Source organism: Ascidiella aspersa, chromosome 3 (assembly GCF_963924565.1).
Source record: "Ascidiella aspersa chromosome 3, kaAscAspe10.2, whole genome shotgun sequence".
NCBI classification, from domain to species: domain Eukaryota; kingdom Metazoa; phylum Chordata; class Ascidiacea; order Phlebobranchia; family Ascidiidae; genus Ascidiella; species Ascidiella aspersa.
Window position 1 is genome coordinate 37,020,080 of NC_139449.1, and position 8,786 is coordinate 37,028,865.

Genomic DNA, 8,786 nt, shown 5'->3' on the forward strand with positions numbered 1-8,786 from the left:
CGAATGGTTGCAATGTAGTATAGACTTTCTTGTCTCAATCAAAATCAGTCACTATAGGTTCTATATTTGACTGAGATTTTGACTGAGACAAGAAAGTCTATACTACAATTACATAAAGGTAGAAATATACTGAATATGTTGATATCTTTCGCGAACAGATCGTGAATTCATTAGTGTTTATTCACAACAACAGCTATCACTTGTAATAATGCGACAGAATTAAAATATTTCTTTTGGTAAATTTATGCAAAATAAGCGAAATTAAATTTTATATCTAAGCATTAGATTCTCATCTAGTTAATCCTTAGATGTAAAGATTTTTAACAACCGCTTACTTTGGGCAACACTCTCCGTCGTAATCTTTCGTGATTTCTCCTTGACCATTTCGATCTCTGAATAAGAATAATTAAAATTAGTGTTTATTTACAGTCTTTGTTGATAAGACAATAAAATAACAAAAATTTGTAGGATGACGTGAAGTAAAAATGCTTTATTATTTAGTTTGTTCAAACAAAATGAATTAGGTAACTTGCAAGCGAGTACTTTTTTTAAATAAATGTTTAGTGATTATTATTTTTAGTTGTTGATGGTTTGCAAGTTTTATCGTGTGTTCGATTTGATAAGGTGTCTTGACACACTAATATTTAATAAGTTTCTTATCTTACAATATGTTTAATCGTCACTTAATAGCGTAAAAAGAAGAAGTTATTTAACCACTGGTTCATAACGTTATGCAGGACAGGGAAACAAAAAAAGGGTTTTTATATGTGAAATACAAATGTGTGAAAGCTGTAAACATTAGAGCTTTTAGCAGAATGTTTTTTAAGCTGAATACTTTCGCGTAAAAACAATATTTCGTAAATCAAGCATTTCACGACAAAGTTCAAATTACCAAACTGTAAAAGTCATAGCACCCTAATACTTTTATGTAAAGAGCTTTGCTCATATTTGTTGAATTTAATTCCGACACAATCAGAATACTTTGAACAAAATGCGACAGAAAGAGGATATTTTTTATAAGTTTTACTCACGAGAGACAACTTTCGCTTTCCAAAGAGCAATCATTCGGATAAGTCTTTCCGTCAGAACCACACACTGGGAAATAGGTGAAGGGGCAGCCGCTGTAAAAAAAAAACATACAAAAAAAAAGTTGCTCTGAGTATTTTCTAGAACAAAATATGCCTTAAAATGCAGTAAAAATAAACCAGGTTATGTTATCAGCTTGGGTGCACACAAATTACATTCGCCGACAGCCGCTGTAAAAAAAAGTTATTTTGGGTTTTCTATTAAAACAAAACATGCCTTAATCTAATAAAAATACATTTACTGATTTACTATAAACCAAACTAAGCACCTACGATCATAAATACTGACAATTAAAAGGTTGAGTAAAGAGTTTTTTGTCAATAACGTCCTTTTTTAACTTATGGCTTAAAAATGTGTTCATAACTGAAAGCCACGGTTAACAAGAGCAGCAAATTTGATTCGGAGTTCTTTTAATCCATTTCTTCACATGGAAATATTGACATTTTGAATTATTACATTGTTTCGTTATTGCGTCTAAAACTTTATTTTAATGTTAAAAAAATTCAAAATGCTTTACGACAATAGTCCATTAAGACTATATTTTTAAAGACAGCAGTTAAAAGTGGGTCTACGAATTCGAATTTCAGGTTGTTAACCTTGTTTTTTATTCGTAAATCGGTTTCCTTATTTTGAAAGGAATGCTTACGCCAGTGGTTCTTAAACTATTACAAAACAACATTTACTGTAGCCAGACCAAAAGAGCATCTCATTTAATCGTGACACGTACGGTATTTTTATCGCACAACGGGAGATTTTTTGCCTGTTTTATTTTATAGAGTTGCGATAATTGACAAAAGTTTTATCCATGCACAAGTTGAAATATTTTTACTGCGTTAAAAGTTTCAAAACATTAGTTTCGTTGAATTTCAAAAACACGAGCTCAATCATTTTAAAACAAAGTGAAAACATATAGATAGCTTTAAATTTAATAACCAAGATAGTTTTAGTATGACGAAAGCAAATATGTAACGTTACGTAAGTCTCAATGGCGTCAAGTTGGTCACTATGACGTCAACTTAGTCGTTATGACGTCAACTTAATCGCTATGACGTCACAGGTACTTACATATTGCAGCATTTGCCGTCATATAGTTTGTTGATTTCTCCGTTACCTTTCTTATTCCTGAAAGAAGATAAATAATTAAAGTGATTTGTATTTTCTGCAGTCTCTGTTGAATAATACAATATATTATACATATTATGTAATGGCAAGAACTTTTGCAGTCTAATTTAAAAAAAACGTAGAATTGCTGTTTTGGATCGCAAATGAGGTTCCGAAAATTTAAATATATTACTGAAGTTAAACATTACCGAAGAAAACCATTTTAAAGTTCCAAAATATTAGTTAGAGATCTGATCGACCGATACTATCACTCGGTATCGGATCGGCACCGATCCGATATTATCGGACAACTTTAATGGTCCATCTAACTTACGACTCGCAGCTTGCTAGTCCCAGCAGACATTCGTTGTCGTAGGTTTGCTGGTTGCTTCCGCACACTGGCCAGTATATCCTGGAGCATTTCCTGAATACAAACACCCGATACAAACCCGTTGTAAACTTATCATCTTATAAACTTGTTACTTTTGTGTATTTTTTTGATTGTTGAGTGCTTAAAAAAGCTGCTGGTTTGTAATCTTCAAGTTGTATTAAACCTGGGGTTCTCAACCTTTTTTTTACCGTGGACGCCTACATTTTTTTGTCTCGGGTGGACCACGGTATCAGTAAAAAAAAATTAAAAAATGACTTCCTAAATTTAGGTCACAGTACAAATAGACTTCATAGATTTGCTGATTAAAAATGAGCCAAGTACAGTTTTGTGTAACATAAAGCCAAGTAACTTATTTTTCATTAAATTGCTATTGTGTGTTTTTTAAGATTTGATAAACCCTCGTAAAGTTTATTATATTTTTTAAGCAATTGCATAAAGTAAAACGTTACTTACGCTTCGCAGCATTCACCATCGTATTCTTTGGTGATTTCTCCGCCACCCTGCTTTTGTCTAAATTAAAACAATTATAATATTATTATATTATTATTTTTGGCCTTTCTTTAACATGAAAAATAAGCAAAACTTATAAAACAATGTGAAAGGTTTCGCAAAGGTGTCATTGGTGTCCGATATATAGTGCATGTTTGGAATAATATTAGAAAGCTATTTTGTTGCTAAACCTTGGATAAAAATATATATGATCTTCTGAAGAAAAAATCAGGATAGATATTTAAGACTATTAAGTGAAATACCGGGATCAGTGCTCTACCGACTGACCTACACAGGCTCAGAGAGAAGCAAGTTAAGAAACAACCATAGCACCTTTTCCAGCTGCATACTGTTCGTGGAACTAGTCTGTGGTGAGGTTCGAACTCACGACCTCGATTATACTGGGACCGTCGGTCTACCAAATGAACTGCACAGGCTCAAAGAGGAGCAAGTCGAGAAACAACCGCAGCACCGTTGCCTGCTTCATCCTGTTTGTAAAGCTAGGCTACGGTGAGGTTCGAACTCACGACCTCGATTATACTGGGACCATTTGCAGTGAGATTTGTTCGAATTTTTCATAATTAAATTTTTGTCATATTCTTATACTGCAAATACTTTGCACACTAATTGTTTGTTTTTTTGAGTTAGAATTAATAACTTCAATAAAGCTTTTATATATTTGACTAAATATTTGGTAATGTTCTCTTAATTTGATCAAGTAAATATGATTGCCTCAAAGTTTTACAACTGGCCCAACATGGTAGATGCTTAACGCTGGTTCGCACGAGACGCGTTTTGCGTTAACGTAAAAATCGCTATCGGTTGCGGAAAGTTAAAAATATTTTAACTGTGACGCTTTCGGTTAGAAGCGAGGAAATTTGCCGTTAACGTAACGCGTTATGTGTGAACTGGACGATAGGGTTTTGCGCCAGACGCTAACGCTAGAAGTAAAACGCGCCTAGTGGGAGCCAACCTTACAGTTATTCGTCCCTCAATTCAAACTTAGTTAAGTTGAATCTGTTCTAAGTTCTACTCACGAAAGACAGCTTTGGACGTCCAGGTTGCATTGGTTGCCATAAGTCACTTTATCGCTTCCACACACTGGTTGGTAGTCAAACGTACAAAACCTGAGTGTTCAAAGATGGGTTAAACCCGACATATTTGAGCGACATACGCCAATTAACGACGAACAAGACAAGTATGTGCAACGTGATTTAAGTATTTTAAGTAAAACCCAACATTGAAGTGTAAGTTACTTTTATCAAACGTTTTTGTTTCGGCACACAATGTGGAAATATCTAAAGATACATTTAAATGCTTTCGCTAAATTTTAATTTTTACTTGGAGTGTAGGAATTCGAGAAAATACAGTTTTACCAATAGTTTCAGAATATACTAGCACACAAATTGTAAATACTATTTTATATTTTTTTGGGTCGTATTAAACTGCTTTCTTTCTAATATTTTATGTCAGTGAGGTGTAGTTATAGCCGTGACAAAAAGTGCTTCTAATCATTCGTAATTAAGTTACAATTTGATACGCAAAGTTAACAAGGAACACTTCACGACGGTGTTATCATTTGATTGGTAGAAAATATAGGAATTACAAATATATAAAAATAAATCAATCATTTGCTGTTGTTTTAAAAAGACTGAAAATAATAGAGAAAATGTAGGAATTTTTCACATTTCGGCTATTAAAATAATAAATTTATTTCGCTAAAAAATTAAGGAATTTTTTCATTTTAGGGTTACCCAAGTTTAAGATCATCTCATTCACGTTTTTACCAAGGCGATAATTATTAAAATAGACCATTAAAAAAACATTTTCCTGTTAGCGAGTTTGTTTTGTTTTCTTTATTGTTTGACTGCTATGTATCATTTTTGGCCAGTTTTAATTTCATTACCCTGATGGAGATTTTCTGTATGGGTTTTTAAAACGTAGATAAATTAAAAAAAAAATAAATAAATGTTCGCAGCATGAATAATTTTAAAATTACCTAAAAAAAAATATGTTTTTTTGATAATGTTAAACTTCCAATCAGAGCAAACTTACTTAATGCAAGGGCACGCTCCTTCTTGTGCAAATACGATCGGTTCGTTTCCATTCAAAAACCTGCATGAAACACAACTATAAGTAAACAAAGCTGACATGATTTTCACTCGGTTTTTGTTTTATTTAATGTTTACGACCGATGGTTGTTATGTAGGTTTCATAATTTCATCGTCTAAAACCAGGGCAAAAGGTATAAAGCAAATTAGAGTTCTAATTTAAGAACTTATTAATTCCTTTTGGATAATTATAGGTATATTCGGTAAAAGTAAGAGCAAAATGCACAAAACCTAGACGAATTTATTTTACTATGATTGGGTGTTTCGCTTAAACATCTTAAATACAAATCCTTGATAAAAAACAATGATTAGAAATCGTTCTGCCGCCGAAAAATTTTATGACGTCCAAAAAGTCACATAAAAATATAATTTGACTAGATATTAAAAAGAGTACTTTTTCAATTTCTTTGAGAGGAGAATTACATTTTCTGAAGGGAACATTAGTAACCCGAAATAATTTAACAAATTAAATACATGGCATTGTGTAATAATAATGATATTAATGGAATATAAATATTAGTGCCTTCATCAACACGATTTTAAATTTACCAGGTCAAAGTTGAACACAAATTGGAAAGAAATGTTTCTTAACGAATTTAATATTTTCATTGATGATGATACTGTAAAGCTTTTTACTTCTAGGGATTTTTTTTAATCTAGCCAGAAGGACAAAAACAGAATTTCGCGGAAATGCTTTTAACTTAATAACCATCTAATAATGTTTGACGTGATTACGAACCTTTTATAGGCTAAAAAAAATCAAACTAAATTATTATTTATGGTTGGTCGAACGAAGAAATAAAACAAAATGGCGATTTTTGACAGTTTAAAACTTCATTGGAGTTGTGTTAATTTTCATTGTTTATATTCGGACCAAGCCAGTTGTAACACTGTCAGTTGTAAGCTTGTGCTTGTTTTAGAAGTTAAAACAAGTGCCTTCTTATTAAACAGCCATATTTTTATCGACAGGACGCTTTCTGAACTCTTGGTTTTATAAATAAATTTGTAATCCAAAACTTTTCTTTGAAAGATTTTTTACTTTGCGTCAAAGTGGTTTAAAATTAAAAAGTATATTTTCGAAAAAATCTAAATAATTTTTTTTTAAAATATCCAAAGAGGAATGGTTTAGATAGTTTTAAATAAATGAAATCTTTAGGTCCAAAATATTATACATTTTTTAGTAAATATGATATTGCAGTCTTTAGAAAAATAAAATTTATTTTCCTTAAGTTGGTGTGATTATTCTAAACCCATAAATGTTTGATTTTTGTAAGTTTTGAATAAAAAATACCACGTTCAATACGGCCATGTTAAAAACTATTAAATCCAAGCGTTATTAATGCTTGTTTAACTTCGTATTCTCGGGTTACACCGAAAAGTACCGAAAAGGGAAAGCCGTAATCGTTGGTAATAAAGCAGCTTCCGAGGGGTAAGATCACAGTTGTTGTTAAACACATTTGTGTGTGTGTCTTTCATATTCTCGGGTTACTTACGCTTCACAGTTTGCTGCGGCAAGAACGCAAGGGTTGGAGTAAGTTTTGCCGTCAGAACCACAAACTGGGTCGTGGATGGCTGGGCAAGCACTAAAGAAACAGTTGTTAGTACTTCTGTAAGTTGTTTGTTACTAAAACAACAACAACAATAGAAATAACAAATGCTAAACTAACATTGCTGTATGTTTTGTGCTAGAATTACACGAAAAACACTTGCTGTATGTTTTATGCCTTGATTTAATAATTATTACGCTTGACCCTGATGCATTATTGTGTTGGGTAATAAGGATATAAATTATAGACGAACAAAAATATTTCATGTCTACCCGAGTTATTATACTATATTATATTTAATCACCCATTTTTTATTTTTGTAAATTCAGATAGTCATTCGATTTATCCTTCAATTTAAAAAAAGTTTTAAAAAGGTTTGTGTAACCCACCTAAGACAATTAGTTGGACAATCTCCGTCGAAAACCTTCGTAATCGGATCCTTGCCTTCAACAACCCTTAAAATAAAAAGTTGCAATTCTATTCAACTACAATAAAAACAACTGAATTAAGCGTCGCTTTTTTGTTTAATTTTTCAAGCAAAATTGTTACGGAACCAAACCATAGTAATAACCTATAGTAATCCGACATGTTTCGTCGTATCGGTAAGAACAATGTTCTACTTTCACCACTGACAATACAAAAAAGAATATATTTTGTTAAATGTGTGAATTTTAATGTATTTTTTCACTATGCGGTTTGCTACTAGTTTTGCGTGGCTTAACGTTGCCTTTATCTTGGTTTTTAAGTTAAAAAAATATACGTAAGTAAGTAAATTTTGTTTGGTTGCCATTCGCGTTGTAAAAAATACGCCAAAAATAAATGTTTATTGCTTCTGGAGCAGAAATATCTCAAATAACTTTGTGTATTTTAATAACATCGCGAAAGGAAAATGAACATTACCTGCTTAATTACTTAAGTAAGTTGTCCCATAAAGTTGCTTGTTTTTTCTTATATAAAAAAGTTTATAAAATATCTACATAAGGATGTTTGTTAAGCAAACGAAAAGTTGGACTTACGCATTACAGTTGGCGATATCGAGGGAACACTCGTTGGGGTAAGTCTGCCGATCGCTGCCACAAACTGGGAGATTTATAAAGGTACAAAATCTGTAAATCAACAAACACAAGATCTATGTTGAATAATAACAGGGCAAAATTTGTAAAATACAACAAACAAACGATTTACAATGAGGGGAAAAATTTGTAAAAACAAACAGAAATTTATAAATGGACAAAATTTGTAAAAAAAAAAACTTGTATTAGGGGGCAATTATTTGAAAAACGAAAGATGTATAAGGGGCAACATCAGTAAAAACAAACTTGAAAATTTATAATTAGAGGGAACAATCTGTAAAAAAATGGCAAAACAATAATAACAGGCATTGAAGATCCTGCTAATTTTGGCACCAAGAGATATGTAGGGCTGCGCCCTAGAACAAAATTATTCAAAAACTATTATTAAGTGTGTTGCTAATGCTTAATATGTTTTCCATACCCGATGGTTACAATATTAGAACAAAATAATTTGTTTTAGCATTAAAATAAGCTAAATAAAAATAGAAAGCATGATAGCTCTTTTTGTAGAAAAGTGCCAGCTATGTAAACTTGCAATACCTTTGTGTGACGGCTAACTCTTTAAAAATCGGCTTTTACGCCTGTTTTAGTATAATATTGCTTACCTTTTAGCAATGTTTTTTGTTTGATTAAAATAACTACAAATTTAAAGCCCACACAGAATTAAACATTGAAATTAAATTTAACTTCTTTTGAAAATGAACGAAAAGCTATTCGAAACGTTTAAACTGCTGGGCTTTGATATTATGCTTCAGAATACAAACTTTTATCATAAAACTTCTTAAAAATAAAGCTGAAAAAGCACGAACAAACGGACACTATGGCCCATAGAAAAGTTTAAGTAATAATGGTCTCGATTTTGTCCGAAAGAAAAATATTTGTTGTATATATTTTTATAAAGTTCTTGAGATAAATTAACAAATGCAAGAGCCTTAGTAAGTGGAAAAGATATAATTTGACCCATAACTGTTTTGCAGGGAAATTTTAG

The 8,786-nt window shown here is 31.6% G+C and overlaps 1 long non-coding RNA gene across 1 annotated transcript; it reads right to left on the bottom strand.

The window, feature by feature from the left end:
* Positions 1-2,151: 2,151 nt before the first annotated feature.
* On the bottom strand, positions 2,152-6,733 carry LOC146162812 (uncharacterized). The gene is made up of 5 exons (XR_014494665.1): positions 6,672-6,733; positions 4,105-4,194; positions 3,032-3,088; positions 2,522-2,611; positions 2,152-2,208 (listed from the first exon to the last, which is right to left on the bottom strand). It is a non-coding gene; the product is annotated as an uncharacterized LOC146162812 (long non-coding RNA).
* Between the last annotated feature and the right edge of the window lie 2,053 nt (positions 6,734-8,786).